The 18,020-nt window shown below is 57.0% G+C and overlaps 1 protein-coding gene across 1 annotated transcript in view; it reads right to left on the bottom strand.

Annotated features, from left to right (window-relative positions):
- The window catches only part of LOC144759277 (uncharacterized), a 198,977-nt gene extending 181,453 nt beyond the window's left edge, over positions 1-17,524 (bottom strand). The window contains exon 1 of the mRNA XM_078646476.1: positions 17,450-17,524. The gene's annotated coding sequence lies outside the window, so the exon portion shown is untranslated. The remainder of the gene's footprint in view (positions 1-17,449) is intronic.
- Positions 17,525-18,020: the final 496 nt, after the last annotated feature.

Genomic DNA, 18,020 nt, shown 5'->3' with positions numbered 1-18,020 from the left:
AATGGAGTGGACCCTATCCTATTATTGAGAAGAAGGGGGAAGTCACCTACTTGGTAGACTTTGGAACACCCAGGAGCCCTCACAGGGTAATCCATGTGAATCGCTTGAAAGCATTTGTGGACAGGGAGGACATGAGCTTGCTCATGGCCACAGATGGGGAACAGGAGGAAGAGAGTGACCCTCTCCCAGACCTGCTTTCTCAGAACCCTGATGATGGTTCAGTTGATGGAGTAGCCTTGGCAGGCAGCCTCACTGACCAGCAACAGAGGGACTGCAGACAAGTTTTGCAGGCTCACAGGCAAATGTTTTCACTCACACCCAGCCAAACTGACTGGTGTACCCATGTTGTGGACACTGGTGACAGTCTGCCTGTCAAGAATAAGATCTACAGGCAACCTGATCATGTCAGGGATTGCATCAAGGCTGAGGTGCAAAAGATGTTGGAGCTTGGAGTGATTGAGCCATCTGAGAGCCCATGGGCCAGCCCAGTAGTCCTGGTGCCAAAACCTCATACCCAAGATGGTAAGAGAGAAATGAGGTTTTGCGTGGATTACAGGGGTCTCAATGCTGTCACTAGGACAGATGCTCACCCCATTCCAAGAGCAGATGAGCTCATTGACAGATTGGCTTCTGCCAAGTTTCTGAGCACATTTGATCTGACAGCTGGCTACTGGCAAATCAGACTAGCTGAGGAGTCAAAAGCCAAAACAGCATTCTCTACCCCTAGTGGACATTATCAGTTTGTGGTAATGCCCTTTGGTTTGAAGAATGCACCTGCCACTTTCCAAAGGTTGGTGAACCAAGTCCTTACTGGGTTGGATGACTTTTGTGCAGCTTATCTAGATGATATTGCTGTCTTTAGCTCCACCTGGGAGGATCACCTGATCCACCTGAAGAAAGTTTTGGAGGCCCTGCAAAAGGCAGGCCTAACTATCAAGGCCACAAAGTGCCAGATAGGGCAGAGTAAGGTTGTATACCTGGGCCACCTAGTAGGTGGAGGCCAGGTTCAGCCACTGGAAAGCAAAATCCAGGCCATACAGGACTGGGCTCCTCCAGTTACCCAGACACAAGTCAGAGCCTTCTTGGGCCTGACTGGGTATTACAGAAAGTTTGTGAAAAACTATGGGTCTATAGTGACACCATTAAATGACTTGACATCCAAGAAGATGCCAAAAAAGGTTCAGTGGACAGTTAGCTGTCAGAAGGCATTTGAAGACCTGAAGAAGGCCATGTGCTCTGCACCTATCCTAAAGAGTCCTGACTACTCCAAACAGTTCATTGTTCAGACAGATGCTTCTGAGTTGGGGGTGGGAGCTGTGCTCTCACAACTTAATCAAGATGGTCAAGACCAGCCTATTGCTTTCATTAGCAGGAGGCTGACTCCCAGAGAGAAACGTTGGTCAGCCATTGAGAGGGAGGCCTTTGCTGTGGTTTGGGCATTAAAGAAGTTGAGGTCCTACTTGTTTGGAACTCACTTCCTGGTGCAGACAGACCATAAGCCCCTCTTATGGCTTAATCAGATGAAGGGTGAAAATCCCAAACTGCTCAGGTGGTCCATTTCCCTACAGGGGATGGACTTTACAGTGGAGCACCGCCCAGGGACTGACCATGGTAATGCAGATGGTCTCTCCAGGTACTTCCACTTAGAACATGAAGACTTATCTGGTCAAGGTTAGTTTAATGTCCCTGCGTTTGGGGGGGGGGGTTGTGTAGGAGAGTAGGGTCTGCTATCCTATGGTCACCCCAAATTTTTGCTTTTTGCTTCACTGGTTTTCGACTACTGAGGCTGTGGGCCTGCTGATCAGACCCCCAGCCTGCTGTTCTCTCACTAAATTAATGACACATGTGCTATAGGCACATACCAATTGGAAATGGACTCCTTGTCAGCCCCTGTAGAATGCACTATAGGTGCACAGGGCACAGGAGCCACTAAGGCCTACCAGGGGCTGCAGCATATCTTTTGCCACCCCTGGCTGGTTCTTAAATTGACACAACTGGCTGATCACTCAGCTGGGGTAAGGTGGTGTACACACCCCTTGCTTAGATATAGTATACCTATGTCTAAACCTATATCTGGACACATGTAAACCTGTGAGCCACTCCTATAGTCAGGCCTCACCAATCCTGGAGGCTGGGTGCATGGTTTTATGTGAGATGGAGCTCTAGCATGAGCTGAGCCTGTCTGCAGCCGTCGGGAACAAATCCCTAAGCTGTTTCAGGATAATGCCATACCATATACTATTAAGTGCCTTATAATCCTCGCGGTTATTTAGCAACTTTGGTTTGGCTTTATCAAAACATGTCGTGTAAGGTGTCATACGCTTTGGAATACCATCCCCTCGCCAGTTCTGGCGACGGGGATGGCATTCCACCCCTCTAGAGGGGTAAGACATGTTACTTCACTTTAATGCGGTTGATTTCTCCAAAGGCCTTAAGATCCACAAAATGGATGCCTCTGCCACAGACAAATGTCTGGACCCCTGGAGCTGACCGAAACTCAGTCAAGGGGGTCCTGGACAAAGGGTTTCCTGTCACAGGAGGGTGTCACCGCCCTCCAGACAGGAGATAGTGTATTGTAGCAGGGAGGTTTGAAAGAAACCAGACACTGCTTGGGGCGCACAAGGCTGCCCCTTGCATAATCCGGCCAAACCGGTTCTGGGGCACTCCAGCCCTCGTGCCAGGGCGGCCTGGATCAAAGGAAGGGGGTGTATCCACCCACTTCCTGGGTCCCACCCATAGGAGGGGACCTAGCAGGTAATCACGCCCACCAGATTCGAATCAGAGTGGGAGCAGTGCCAATGCACATCAGATTTCCTGGAAGAAACATTTGAAACGATATTCTGGACCCTTCGCCCTCCATTTCAACATGGAAGCCCGAAGAATCTCCCTTGTGGTCAAGGAGTGACCACCCTGCAGCAGCAGGCACCATCCAGCCCTCGACGTCTACTTAGTTGCAGTTCCCGCCGGAACTCGAGCGACTGAGATCAACGAGATCAAGCCTGCCCAGCTTCTAACAGCCCGATCCACAGTCCCTGCAAAGCTGAGACCCGTGGAGGCGACCGGAAGCGTGGGGCACGCCATCTTGAAGTGACCACGAGACGCTGACCGTGCAGCCCACGAGTGACCCTCGAAGCTGTGCACCGGGGTTTGAGAAGCCCCCACCCTGAGCTACTCCTGAGATGAAGTTCAGCCCTCCACACTCGACGAGTGCTGCGTGGGGCCCTTTGGCACGATTTGGCTCAACGCGTTGGCCCGGTCACTTGCCAGCTGGCTTGTGGTCCCTGTGCCGAGGAACTACCTAAGAAGACTCGTGAATCTGGTTGCTCCAGATCCACACCAGCTCCCCTGAAAAGGAGCCCCGACTCTGACCTTCCTGGTCCGAGTGAGAAGCAATCTTCCGATCCTGCGTGGATTGCTCTTACCAAGGCTTGTTTGCTCCAAACTTGAAGCCGATTGCACCGACGGTGAGAGCCTGCGTGGGACAGATCGTGACCTGCTCCTGGACGTCGCAGATGCCCCAGAGCCCACGTGACAGCGGAGAGAAGCTCCTCGACGACCACCTGATTGCGCCCGACATTGCCTGGTTCCGTCCTGGTTCCACCCTGGTCACTGCTGAGTGACCCAGACTCTGTCCCCTCTGCTTTCAGGTACTCTACAACTTGAGTCCACCCTTGGACTCCACCGGACACTTCATCTTTAACCCGCCTGCAGCCCTTTCAGCTCCAAGCACCAAGAGCCTGCGTGTCAAAACCCAACGCCACTTCGACCCTGTGCACCCACTTCCTGTGGGTGAGGTAACTTTGCTCCGCCGGTGTTCCCACACTGGTGCACACCTCTAGGGTCTGTGTGTTAAGTTTTGTTCCTCTAGGTTCAGCGGAAGTGTCTTTAAACTTTAACTCTTTGACTTTTACGCACCATTGGTTAACATTGGTGCATGCGTGCGCTTTCCGCACATCTCCCGAATCCCGAGGGCCATTCCTGACTTCAGCATTGCTTGTCCTGACTGCTCCCAGTGATTCCCTAGGCCCTAGGCCTAACCACTGTTCGAGTGGCCTCTCTTATACCACTTGTTTAGTATATGGTTTGAGTGGCCACCCGCCCTCATCCATAATTGTGCAACTTGTATGTTTAAACAGTGCTTTTGATTTAACGCTTGTGCCCCTTTATTCATAAAGAATACTGGGGATTGTTTTTAGTAATAAACACATATATTTTTATAATATATACTTGTGTGGTGTCCTTTCATTTGGTATTACAGGATTGTATGTGGTAAAACAGCTCGCTTAACACGACCTCTTAAGTTAAGCCTTTAGGCTGCTTAGTCCATGCTACCCCTAGGATAGCTTGTCTAATAAGGTTGACTTACAACCAGACACCATAAGGGATTGTTTGGTCAGGTAGTAGGTGGTTCCAGAATTGGAAACATCCCCTACCAGGCCAACTTCTCACACGGATTAATGTGAATGTTAGACGGACCGGGAGGGTCGGCCGAGGATACGGGGAGAGGTCTCCGGGGAGAGCCGTCTCCAGTGAATCGTACAGACAAGTAACTTCCCCCCCACAGACGGACACCACACACTGATAAAGTTCAACGATGCTTTATAGACAATTCTTCAAGTACGGTAGAATGGTACAAGGAGGTCTGGACTCAGGGGTCCCCTCTATTTTGGTCTCTGTTCGGGAAAAGGGTAGCGGGACAGTCTTGTTACCAAAAAGGTGGAAAATAGCTCTCAATCCTCGAGCTCGGTGGTGTAGATGAACGGGCCGCGGCGGAGCCAGCAGGTCCCGAGATGGATGAAGAAGACGACGGTCCGCGGCAGAGCCAGCAGGTCCCGATGAAGGTGGTGGTTACAAACGGTCCGCGGCCACGCCAGCAGGTCCCGACGATGATGAAGGATAGGGTGGTTCCCAAAGCCGCGGCAGCGCCAGCAGGCAAGACGAGGGTGCACAAGACAGAGCTACGGCAGCGCCAGTAGTCCGTCAAGGATGAGTTCTTCTTTGCGTCTCTCGACTCCAAGATACAACTCCCGTCCTGCTCTGGAGCTGCCCCAGTTATAGGGCTGGTGTGCTTTGATGTCCGGACCCTCGCACTTGGAGGTCGGGAGGTCCGGGATGAGGGGGTTCAGACACCCAGCAGGGGGGTGGAGCCAGCGCCCGGGGAGGCGATGGGCGAGCGGTACTTGGCGGGGGAGAGCCATCGACACCTCTTGCTCCCATTGACTGACCAAGTAGCCCGCTCACCTCCTGGGTGGATGTTGGTGCCGGAATGTCTGAGGCCTGGCCAGGCCCAGGGTTGAGGTCGATCGGGGGCCAGGCGGCCTCGTGGTGGAGTGTCCAAGATGGCGCCCAGGATGGGCGCGCAGGCCGGTAGTGGGTCGGCCTACGTGGTCAACAGGTTCGAGTGTAGGGGTCCCTGCGGGGACGGTGGACGTGCAATGGTGGTGTGTGGTACTTGCGTGGCTGGTTCGGGCCTGGTTGGGCCGGGGGAGAGCGGCCCTTCATGTGGCCTGTCCAACATGCGTCCCCCCCAGCTGAAGGCGGGGAGAGTTACCCATTCTCTTGGGGACTCTTCTCGTCGAGGCGGAAGAACCGAGACAGGCCATCTGCGTTGGCGTGATCGGGCCCAGGCCGATGCTCAACTGTGAAGTCCATCCCTTGTAGGGAGATGGACCAGCGCAGTAACTTCGGGTTTTCCCCCCGCATCTGCATCAGCCACTGCAGGGGTCGGTGGTCGGTCTGTACTCGAAAGGGTGTGCCAAAGAGGTAGGGCCGGAGCTTCTTGAGGGCCCATACCACCGCGAAGGCCTCCCTCTCTATGGTGCTCCAGCGTTGTTCCCGTGGTAGGAGTCGCCGGCTGATGAAGGCCACCGGCTGGTCATGGCCTTCGGTGTTCACTTGGGACAGGACTGCCCCAATGCCATGGTCGGAGGCATCCGTCTGGACGATGAACTCCCGGCTGTAGTCGGGGGCCTGGAGCACAGGGGCGGAGCACATGGCGGCTTTCAATTGTTCAAATGCAGCTTGACACTCTGGGGTCCAGTTGACTTTCTGGGGCTGATTTTTTGACGTGAGCTCTGTGAGGGGCCTCACGATAGTACCATAGTCTTTCACGAACCTTCGGTAATAGCCCGTGAGGCCCAGGAAGGCTCGTACCTCGGTCTGGGTAGTGGGGGGCTGCCAGGACTGGATGGCGGCAATTTTTAGCTGCAGAGGGGCCACCAGGCCGCTTCCCACCTGGTGCCCGAGGTAGGTTACAGACCCTTGCCCAATTTGACATTTGCTGGCCTTGATCGTGAGGCCAGCTTGCTGAAGGGCGTGCAGTACTGCTCGGAGGTGGTGGAGGTGCTCGGACCACTGGTTGCTGTATACAGCGATGTCGTCTAAGTAGGCGGCGCTGAATCCTTCGAGCCCCGCCAGGACCTGATTGACGAGCCGTTGGAACGTTGCTGGGGCATTCTTCATGCCGAAGGGCATGACTGTGAAATGGTAATGGCCATCGGGCGTGGAAAAGGCAGAACGTTCTTGTGCCCGGGGTGTGAGGCCGATTTGCCAGTAGCCCGCCGTCAGGTCGAAGATACTGAGGTAGCGGGCAGCTCCCATGCGGTCGATTAGTTCATCTGCCCGGGGGATGGGATGTGCGTCTGTCCTGGTGACCGCATTCAAGCCCCGGTAGTCGACGCAGAACCGGAGTTCTGGAGTGGTGCCGGGGGCAGCTGCCTTGGGGACCAGTACTACAGGGCTGGCCCAGGGGCTGTCTGAGGGCGCGATGACCCCGAGCGTGAGCATTTTGGCTACTTCCTCCTGGATGCAGGCCCGTACCCGATCTGGCACGCGGTAGGCCCGGTGGCGGATAGGGGGGCTGTCCCCCGTGTCCACATCGTGCGTACACCAGGAAGTGACACCTGGGGTGAGGGAGAACAGGCTGGCGAATTGTGACAGGAGAACTTGGCACTCCTGGTGTTGCTCTCGGGTGAGGGCCTCTGAGAGTCGGACCCCATCTACGGAACCGTCTTTCTCCCGCGTTCGTAGGAGGTCCGGGAGGGGCTCGGAGTCCTCTTCAGCCCCATTGTCTGTGGCCATCAGGAGGCTGAGTTCTGTCCGTACAAAGTGCGGTTTCAGTCTGTTAGCGTGGAGGACCCGGAGGGGGTTCCGGGAAGATTCCAAGTCGATGAGATAGGTAGCCGGACCCTTGCGCTCGACCACTTTGAAGGGCCCTGTCCACTTGTCTTGTAGGGCGCAGGGTTCGGTGGGGGACATCACCCATACCTGTTGCCCAGGTTCAAATTCAATGGAGGAGGCATTCCGGTCATACCCCCTTTTCATGTCCTCCTGACTGGCCTCTAGGTTGGCTTTTGCTAGTTCTCGGAATCGCCGGGTCTGGTTGCGGAGTGTTAGGAGGTAGCGGAAAACATCTGGTGGGTTCTTTAGAGGGGGCATCTCCCAGCCTTCCTTAACTAGGCTGAGCGGCCCGCGCACGGGGTGTCCATATAGCAGTTCAAATGGGCTGAAGCCCAGGGACTTCTGGGGAACCTCTCGATATGCGAAGAGAAGGCACGGCAACAGTACATCCCACTGGCGACGGAGGGGCTCTTCCAACCCCCCGATCATCCCTTTGAGCGTGCGGTTGAACCGCTCCACGAGTCCGTTTCCTTGAGGGTGATAGGGGGTCGTGAACCGGTAGGTAACCCCGCACTGTTGCCAGAGAGATTTCATATATTTCGAAATAAAGTTCGTGCCTCTGTCACTGACGACCTCCCGGGGGAAGCCCACCCGGGAGAAGATCCCCATCAGAGCCCGGCCGACTACCGGGGCTGTCACAGTCCGCAGGGGAACAGCCTCCGGGTAGCGGGTGGCGTGGTCCACTAGCACCAGGATGAATCGATGGCCTTGTTTTGTGCGCGGGTCCAGGGGCCCTACGATATCGATTCCGACCCTCTCGAACGGGGTGGTGACCACGGGAAAAGGTTGCAGGGGGGCTTTCAGTTTGCGGCCGCTCTTCCCACTGGCTTGGCACGTGGGGCAAGATCGGCAATGCTGGTGTACATTGTCCCTCATTTTGGGCCAGAAGAAGTGGGTCACCAGGCGGCTATAGGTTTTGTCTTGACCCAAGTGCCCTGCCAGGGGGACATCGTGGGCCAGGTTTAGCAGAAAGTCTCTAAAACGGAGGGGTACCACTAGGACTCGGCTGGCCCCCAGCTCCGCGATTCTTTGCTCACTGTACAGCAGATCATTGTCCCAGTAGACCCAGTGAGTTCCGGAGGTATCCCCTGCGCTTTGGGCTAGCGCTTGCTGGCGGAGTCCCTCGAGGGAGGGACAGGTCTTTTGTTCTTGGCGAAATTGTTCTTGCGTGGGCCCCCCCTCTTGAGGCCACTGGTCGAGGTTAGCGAGGTCTGGAGGTTGAGCTAGTTCGGGGGGGACGTCACGGTCGGTGGTTTCGGCGGGGGCGACCGGAGGCGGTGGCGCCGGCCATTCGAGTTCCTCTGGGCGGGTGTTGGCACGGGCGGTCATGGACCGGGTGGTGACGCACGCCCAGTCCGGGACGCCCAGCATCCCCAGGTGCTCTTTTCGTTCGACTGCTGCCCATGGAGAGCTTTCCAGGTCATTACCCAGGAGGCAGTCTACGGGGGCATCATCTCGGACCGTCACCTTCAACATGCCGGAGACCCCTCCCCATTCGAAGGGGACGCAGGCCATCCGACACAGACTCTCTGAGTTATCGGCTGAACGTACAGGGCAGAGAATGTTCGGTAAGTATTGTTCGGGGGTCACCAGGTGACAGCGGACGGCTGTTACACTGGCCCCAGTGTCACGAAGGGCTTCAGCCCGGCGTCCATTGATGCCCACCCATTGGCTGTACTTCTGGGTATTAGCGGGTAGGGGGACCCGCGGGACCATGTCTCTCCCCCCTAGGCAGGCGAGAGCCATGGCGGCTGGCTCCCATTCTTGGTGTTCCTGTTCATATTCTTCTTGTTCCTCTGAGATCCGTTCCTCCCCCAGAGCAGCAGCGGCTACTTGGCGGGGTCTTGGGCTCTGGTACTGAGGGCAGTTTGGGTCGTTTGCATAGTGTCCGACTCGTTGACATCGATGGCAGGTAATATTGGCTCGATGTCCCGGTCGCGCTGGGGTGCTGCCCCGGTTGGCCGGGGGGGTGGGGCTGGTAGTGGGGGTGACCGGAGCGTTGCTTCTTCCGCGTCCTTGGCCTCCACCTCCTCGGGGACGGTGCTGACCATTGTTGTTCCGGTTCTGTTCGGAGGACCCATTTCGACTCACTCTGGTGATCTCCCACCGGTCTGCTTCGGCTGCGAGCTGCCGGGGATCCGTTAACTTGCTGTCGAGGAGGTGCTGGCGAAGTTCAATGAAGCAATTGTTCGACAGATGCTCCCATACCATAAGATTGAACAGTTGTTCGTAGGTTGTGACCTTGCTTCCTTTGATCCAGCCCTCGAAGGCTCGGCTAAAGTAATTGACATAGTCCACCCAAGTTGTACCTGGGATGCGGGTGCAGTCTCGGAACCTCTGACGGTACATCTCGGGTGTGAGGCCATAGCGGGTGAGGAGTGCAGCTTTCATATGGTCATAGGAGGTCATCTGCTGGTCCGGGAGTTGTAGCAGGGCGTCGCGGCCCTCATTGAGGAATCTCCCCCACAGACCGGCCCCCCAATCGCTTCTATCGATCCGGTGTGCAGTCATAGCGATTTCATAGGCCTTAAACCATTGCTGGATGTCGTCCTCTCGGAAGTACTCTCGAACGACATCCTTGGGGATGTGTACCTTCTTCTCTGTTGCCCCTGGAGTGTGGGGTTGCTCGGGCACCCCTGTTTCTTTATTCTGTTTGCGTAGGTCGATTTCAGCTAATTTCCGCTCATGTTCATATGCCAGTTTCTTTTCCTCGAGCTCCCTTTGTCTCTGTTTCTCCTCTCTTTCCTCTCGGAGACGCAGGTGCTCTAAGTTGATTTTCTGTTCGGCCAACTTTAGTTCAACGTCCATTTTGAGCCGGGCCATTTCTAGCTCGTGCAGTCGGGTTCTTTCTCGTTCCTGGATCTCGACTGGCGAGAGACCCGTTCTTCGTTCTTCAGGGGCCATGGGGGTTTGTGCTGCGATGTCTTGATCGGGGGTTCCGGCAGCCCCGGTTTCTGCCCAAGATTCCAGGGCCTGCTTAAAGTCATCTTTGGTATTTAGTCCGGTGGTAGCGATACCTAATTCGATACAGAACTGTTTAAGTTCACGATGGCTGTACTCGCCCAATTTCTCCATCTGGAATTTCTCCGTTGATCCGCTGTCTTTAGTTGACATCGTGATTCGCCGTGGGGTGAGCTACTCTCTGTACGGTTTATGCGGTGATTCGGATCCCGTCGCTGGCCACCAATGTTAGACGGACCGGGAGGGTCGGCCGAGGATACGGGGAGAGGTCTCCGGGGAGAGCCGTCTCCAGTGAATCGTACAGACAAGTAACTTCCCCCCCACAGACGGACACCACACACTGATAAAGTTCAACGATGCTTTATAGACAATTCTTCAAGTACGGTAGAATGGTACAAGGAGGTCTGGACTCAGGGGTCCCCTCTATTTTGGTCTCTGTTCGGGAAAAGGGTAGCGGGACAGTCTTGTTACCAAAAAGGTGGAAAATAGCTCTCAATCCTCGAGCTCGGTGGTGTAGATGAACGGGCCGCGGCGGAGCCAGCAGGTCCCGAGATGGATGAAGAAGACGACGGTCCGCGGCAGAGCCAGCAGGTCCCGATGAAGGTGGTGGTTACAAACGGTCCGCGGCCACGCCAGCAGGTCCCGACGATGATGAAGGATAGGGTGGTTCCCAAAGCCGCGGCAGCGCCAGCAGGCAAGACGAGGGTGCACAAGACAGAGCTACGGCAGCGCCAGTAGTCCGTCAAGGATGAGTTCTTCTTTGCGTCTCTCGACTCCAAGATACAACTCCCGTCCTGCTCTGGAGCTGCCCCAGTTATAGGGCTGGTGTGCTTTGATGTCCGGACCCTCGCACTTGGAGGTCGGGAGGTCCGGGATGAGGGGGTTCAGACACCCAGCAGGGGGGTGGAGCCAGCGCCCGGGGAGGCGATGGGCGAGCGGTACTTGGCGGGGGAGAGCCATCGACACCTCTTGCTCCCATTGACTGACCAAGTAGCCCGCTCACCTCCTGGGTGGATGTTGGTGCCGGAATGTCTGAGGCCTGGCCAGGCCCAGGGTTGAGGTCGATCGGGGGCCAGGCGGCCTCGTGGTGGAGTGTCCAAGATGGCGCCCAGGATGGGCGCGCAGGCCGGTAGTGGGTCGGCCTACGTGGTCAACAGGTTCGAGTGTAGGGGTCCCTGCGGGGACGGTGGACGTGCAATGGTGGTGTGTGGTACTTGCGTGGCTGGTTCGGGCCTGGTTGGGCCGGGGGAGAGCGGCCCTTCATGTGGCCTGTCCAACAGTGAAGTTAAAAATGCCTGATGGAGCAGAAGACTGGGCACGAGGTGCTTGCATTCATAGGGTACCTGCTGCAGTCACTGATGCTGGGGTGGGGGTGAATATCAAAGCGTTGTTGCCCAAGGTTGGAGCGGCTGCGAGTGCACGCATCGGCGGCGGAAAGGTCCTTTGCGTTGCTCCCACTGCAAAAGGCCGACCATAGTATGGTTCAAAAATACCTCAACTTCAGGAGGCACAGACCAGGCTCTGGGGTGTGAGGGAGACGTCGCACCTCAACTTCAGGAGGCACAGACCAGGCTCTGGGGTGTGAGGGAGACATCGCACCTCAACTTCAGGAGGCACAGACCAGGCTCTGGGGTGTGAGGGAGACATCGCACCTCAACTTCAGGAGGCACAGACCAGGCTCTGGGGTGTGAGGGAGACATCGCACCTCAGCTTCAGGAGGCACAGACCAGGCTCTGGGGTGTGAGGGAGACATCGCACCTCAGCTTCAGGAGGCACAGACCAGGCTCTGGGGTGTGAGGGAGACATCGCACCTCAGCTTCAGGAGGCACAGACCAGGCTCTGGGGTGTGAGGGAGACATCGCACCTCAGCTTCAGGAGGCACAGACCAGGCTCTGGGGTGTGAGGGAGACATCGCACCTCAGCTTCAGGAGGCACCGACCAGGCTCTGGGGTGTGAGGGAGACATCGCACCTCAGCTTCAGGAGGCACAGACCAGGCTCTGGGGTGTGAGGGAGACATCGCACCTCAACTTCAGGAGGCACAGACCAGGCTCTGGGGTGTGAGGGAGACATCGCACCTCAACTTCAGGAGGCACAGACCAGGCTCTGGGGTGTGAGGGAGACATCGCACCTCAACTTCAGGAGGCACAGACCAGGCTCTGGGGTGTGAGGGAGACATCGCACCTCAACTTCAGGAGGCACAGACCAGGCTCTGGGGTGTGAGGGAGACATCGCACCTCAACTTCAGGAGGCACAGAGCAGGCTCTGGGGTGTGAGGGAGACATCGCACCTCAACTTCAGGAGGCACAGAGCAGGCTCTGGGGTGTGAGGGAGACATCGCACCTCAACTTCAGGAGGCACAGAGCAGGCTCTGGGGTGTGAGGGAGACATCGCACCTCAACTTCAGGAGGCACAGAGCAGGCTCTGGGGTGTGAGGGAGACATCTCACCTCAACTTCAGGAGGCACAGACCAGGCTCTGGGGTGCGAGGGAGACATCGCACCTCAACTTCAGGAGGCACCGACCAGGCTCTGGGGTGCGAGGGAGACATCGCACCTCAACTTCAGGAGGCACCGACCAGGCTCTGGGGTGCGAGGGAGACATCGCACCTCAACTTCAGGAGGCACCGACCAGGCTCTGGGGTGCGAGGGAGACATCGCACCTCAACTTCAGGAGGCACCGACCAGGCTCTGGGGTGCGAGGGAGACATCGCACCTCAACTTCAGGAGGCACGGACCAGGCTCTGGGGTGCGAGGGAGACATCGCACCTCAACTTCAGGAGGCACGGACCAGGCTCTGGGGTGCGAGGGAGACATCGCACCTCAACTTCAGGAGGCACGGACCAGGCTCTGGGGTGCGAGGGAGACATCGCACCTCAACTTCAGGAGGCACGGACCAGGCTCTGGGGTGCGAGGGAGACATCGCACCTCAACTTCAGGAGGCACGGACCAGGCTCTGGGGTGCGAGGGAGACATCGCACCTCAACTTCAGGAGGCACGGACCAGGCTCTGGGGTGCGAGGGAGACATCGCACCTCAACTTCAGGAGGCACGGACCAGGCCCTGGGGTGCGAGGGAGACATCGCACCTCAACTTCAGGAGGCACGGACCAGGCCCTGGGGTGCGAGGGAGACATCGCACCTCAACTTCAGGAGGCACGGACCAGGCTCTGGGGTGCGAGGGAGACATCGCACCTCAACTTCAGGAGGCACGGACCAGGCTCTGGGGTGCGAGGGAGACATCGCACCTCAGCTTCAGGAGGCACGGACCAGGCTCTGGGGTGCGAGGGAGACATCGCACCTCAGCTTCAGGAGGCACGGACCAGGCTCTGGGGTGCGAGGGAGACATCGCACCTCAGCTTCAGGAGGCACGGGCCAGGCTCTGGGGTGTGAGGGAGACATCGCACCTCAGCTTCAGGAGGCACGGACCAGGCCCTGGGGTGTGAGGGAGACATCGCACCTCAACTTCAGGAGGCACGGACCAGGCCCTGGGGTGTGAGGGAGACATCGCACCTCAACTTCAGGAGGCACGGACCAGGCCCTGGGGTGTGAGGGAGACATCGCACCTCAACTTCAGGAGGCACAGACCAGGCTCTGGGGTGTGAGGGAGACATCGCACCTCAACTTCAGGAGGCACAGACCAGGCTCTGGGGTGTGAGGGAGACATCGCACCTCAGCTTCAGGAGGCACAGACCAGGCTCTGGGGTGTGAGGGAGACATCGCACCTCAGCTTCAGGAGGCACAGACCAGGCTCTGGGGTGTGAGGGAGACATCGCACCTCAACTTCAGGAGGCACAGACCAGGCTCTGGGGTGTGAGGGAGACATCGCACCTCAGCTTCAGGAGGCACAGACCAGGCCCTGGGGTGTGAGGGAGACATCGCACCTCAACTTCAGGAGGCACAGACCAGGCCCTGGGGTGTGAGGGAGACATCGCACCTCAACTTCAGGAGGCACAGACCAGGCCCTGGGGTGTGAGGGAGACATCGCACCTCAGCTTCAGGAGGCACGGACCAGGCTCTGGGGTGTGAGGGAGACATCGCACCTCAACTTCAGGAGGCACAGACCAGGCTCTGGGGTGTGAGGGAGACATCGCACCACAGCTTCAGGAGGCACAGACCAGGCTCTGAGGTGTGAGGGAGACATCGCACCACAGCTTCAGGAGGCACAGACCAGGCTCTGGGGTGTGAGGGAGACATCGCACCTCAACTTCAGGAGGCACAGACCAGGCCCTGGGGTGTGAGGGAGACATCGCACCTCAACTTCAGGAGGCACAGACCAGGCCCTGGGGTGTGAGGGAGACATCGCACCTCAACTTCAGGAGGCACAGACCAGGCTCTGGGGTGCGAGGGAGACATCGCACCTCAACTTCAGGAGGCACAGACCAGGCTCTGGGGTGCGAGGGAGACATCGCACCTCAACTTCAGGAGGCACGGACCAGGCTCTGGGGTGTGAGGGAGACATCGCACCTCAACTTCAGGAGGCACAGACCAGGCTCTGGGGTGCGAGGGAGACATCGCACCTCAACTTCAGGAGGCACAGACCAGGCTCTGGGGTGTGAGGGAAGCCACTGCGAAAGGCCGCCATAGTATGGTTCAAAACTACCCGGTTGCGTTTAGGGGGAGTGGCTAAGGAACAACTCCCCGTCATGGTGCCGGGTGATAGGAGTGATGCAAGTGCCAAAAAGGGAGGAAGGGGGGGGATGGAGCGCGTGGGTCCAGGGCCTCTCGCTCACCAGTGAGGTTGAATACATCAGGGTGAAGGATTAGGCGGTGGCGCAGCGTCCCATCCGTCTGGTGCATGCAGCGAATGCAGCCGACTGAGCCTCTCGGCACAGGCAGTAAACTGGGTCCTGGACTGTGGTAATATGGGACGTGCCCTCTGTACTCCTGTAAGGTGCGACCACATCAACAAGCACAGCTGCTCCAAATAACGGTATAGAAACACCCATGTTCACTGCTAGAGAAAATATATAGTACAAGTTCACATACACACTTCGAGCTTGGATGATGTTATTGCACAACAGTGGTATTTGAAAAATAAACATTTCACAGGGACTCGTGGGGCTTTCATCGCAATGACCGTTCCGCATAATTCTGGAGAGATTTCCTGGTTAATCAACATTCCGTTAATCAAAACCTTCAGATACAAAAAAGTGCTCTTAAAATGTAGATTTAAGTAATCCCCAGACTGTACCTAGTGCAAATGTGTTTATAACTATTTGTTTAATTCACACACGTCACGGCTCAGCTGGTAGCTTCTTCACAATGTCTCCCAGGACGAATAAAGTCGCGTCATCAAGAGGCCTCGCGGGGTCATCGATATTCGCTCTCAGTTCTGCCGGTGAACACACAGTGTGCACATTGACACTTATCCAGGCAGCAGGCGTGCCGCAGCCAAGGCTTGTTTATCGTCTGCCCCTCCCCCGTATTCAGTCAGCTGGCGTGCCGCAGCCAAGGCTTGTTTATCGTCTGCCCCTCCCCCGTATTCAGGCAGCAGGCGTGCCGCAGCCAAGGCTTGTTTATCGTCTGCCCCTCCCCCGTATCCAGGCAGCAGGCGTGCCGCAGCCAAGGCTTGTTTATCGTCTGCCCCTCCCCCGTAGTCAGGCAGCAGGCGTGCCGCAGCCAAGGCTGGTTTATCGTCTGCCCCTCCCCCGTATTCAGGCAGCAGGCGTGCCGCAGCCAAGGCTTGTTTATCGTCTGCCCCTCCCCCGTATTCAAGCAGCAGGCGTGCCGCAGCCAAGGCTTGTTTATCGTCTGCCCCTCCCCCGTATTCAGGCAGCAGGCGTGCCGCAGCCAAGGCTTGTTTATCGTCTGCCCCTCCCCCGTATTCAGGCAGCAGGCGTGCCGCAGCCAAGGCTTGTTTATCGTCTGCCCCTCCCCCGGTGTCAGCATGGGACACCAGACTCACAGTCAACTCTTGGAGTTAAACACACCGGGCGGAGGAGTTTACACCAAACACAAGTCGGGGAGCTGGTTTTATACAATGACAAAAGGATGGACCTGTCGTGCCCCCCCGCCCCCTACACACACTGTTTAATGAGACACTTGGACTGAACTCAGAGGGCTCTAGGCGCTACAAGCACCGGATCAGAGGCAAGGCCCTGGACAGGAGGGTTAAACACAAAGCAAGTCTCGCTCCAGTGCAGACGGTCTCTTTAAATACAATTAGAACAGTCTCTATGGACCCAGCGCCCGGGATATTACTAAAAACATTACACTTAGGCTGGAACACGCTGCTGCAAACTGCATCAAGTACAAGCACAGCACTTCCGGGTGAAAAGAACTCACCTCTCTGTGTCTGCCCCCCCACAACTCACCTGCAGCAGATCACACGGCTCACCTCACACAGCACCACAACTCGCCTGCAGCAGATCACACGGCACGCTCACCTCACACAGCACCACAACTCACCTGCAGCAGATCACACGGCTCACCTCACACAGCACCACAACTCACCTGCAGCAGATCACACGGCGCGCTCACTTCATACAGCACCACAACTCACCTGCAGCAGATCACACGGCTCACAGCACCACAACTCACCTGCAGCAGATCACACGGCGTGCTCACCTCACACAACTCACCTGCAGCAGATCACACGGCTCACAGCACCACAACTCACCTGCAGCAGATCACACGGCGCGCTCAGCTCACACAACTCACCTGCAGCAGATCACACGGCGCGCTCACCTCACACAACTCACCTGCAGCAGATCACACGGCTCACAGCACCACAACTCACCTGCAGCAGATCACACGGCGCGCTCACCTCACACACCTCACCTGCAGCAGATCACAGGGCGCGCTCACCTCACACAACTCACCTGCAGCAGATCACACGGCGCGCTCACCTCACACAACTCACCTGCAGCAGATCACACGGCGCGCTCACCTCACACAACTCACCTGCAGCAGATCACACGGCGCGCTCACCTCACACAGCACCACAACTCACCTGCAGCAGATCACACGGCGCGCTCACCTCACACAGCACCACAACTCACCTGCAGCAGATCACACGGCGCGCTCACCTCACACAGCACCACAACTCACCTGCAGCAGATCACACGGCGCGCTCACCTCACACAGCACCACAACTCACCTGCAGCAGATCACACGGCGCGCTCACCTCACACAGCACCACAACTCACCTGCAGCAGATCACACGGCGCGCTCACCTCACACAACTCACCTGCAGCAGATCACACGGCGCGTTCACCTCACACAACTCACCTGCAGCAGATCACACGGCGCGTTCACCTCACACAACTCACCTGCAGCAGATCACACGGCGCGTTCACCTCACACAACTCACCTGCAGCAGATCACACGGCGCGCTCACCTCACACAGCACCTCTGGGGGTGAAAATAACTCGCCTGCCGGAGTCTGGCATTCATGAGTTTTGTGGTCGCCCCGCCATTGCCAGTGACGTTAAAAGTGCGTCATCCAGGGGGAGTGGTCAGACGGGGGCAGTCCCAAACACCCTCTAGTCACCCCCACCCGACGGATAATTGATGTTGAGGACTGTCTGTTGTGCCCCTTGGTCGACCCCTTCGAGGTCGACCCTCTAGCTTGAAGGTCACATCCTGGCTTGAGCTGAAGGCATAGGAGGGCGTCATAGAATCCATGACGTGAGCTGTGTTAGGTGTAGATAAAGACACATAGTGACAATACGTAAAGGGCGCGCACAGTAGACATGAGGGTACGTTGATGACACTCCTTGCAGATAAGTAAGGTATATATATATGTAAATCACTAGACAGAATTAGAACAGCAGCGAAAACAAAGGTTACATGAGGAGTAGGCAAGAGTCCATAATAACAATACATAGAGGAATCTACTCTCCCTTGTAGACGACGAGCAGGAGTGTAGATGACCAATGTCA

Source organism: Lissotriton helveticus, chromosome 1_1 (assembly GCF_964261635.1).
Source record: "Lissotriton helveticus chromosome 1_1, aLisHel1.1, whole genome shotgun sequence".
Lineage (NCBI taxonomy): Eukaryota > Metazoa > Chordata > Amphibia > Caudata > Salamandridae > Lissotriton > Lissotriton helveticus.
The sequence above is the reverse complement of the archived record's forward strand: the minus strand, read 5'-3'. Positions and strand labels throughout refer to the sequence as shown.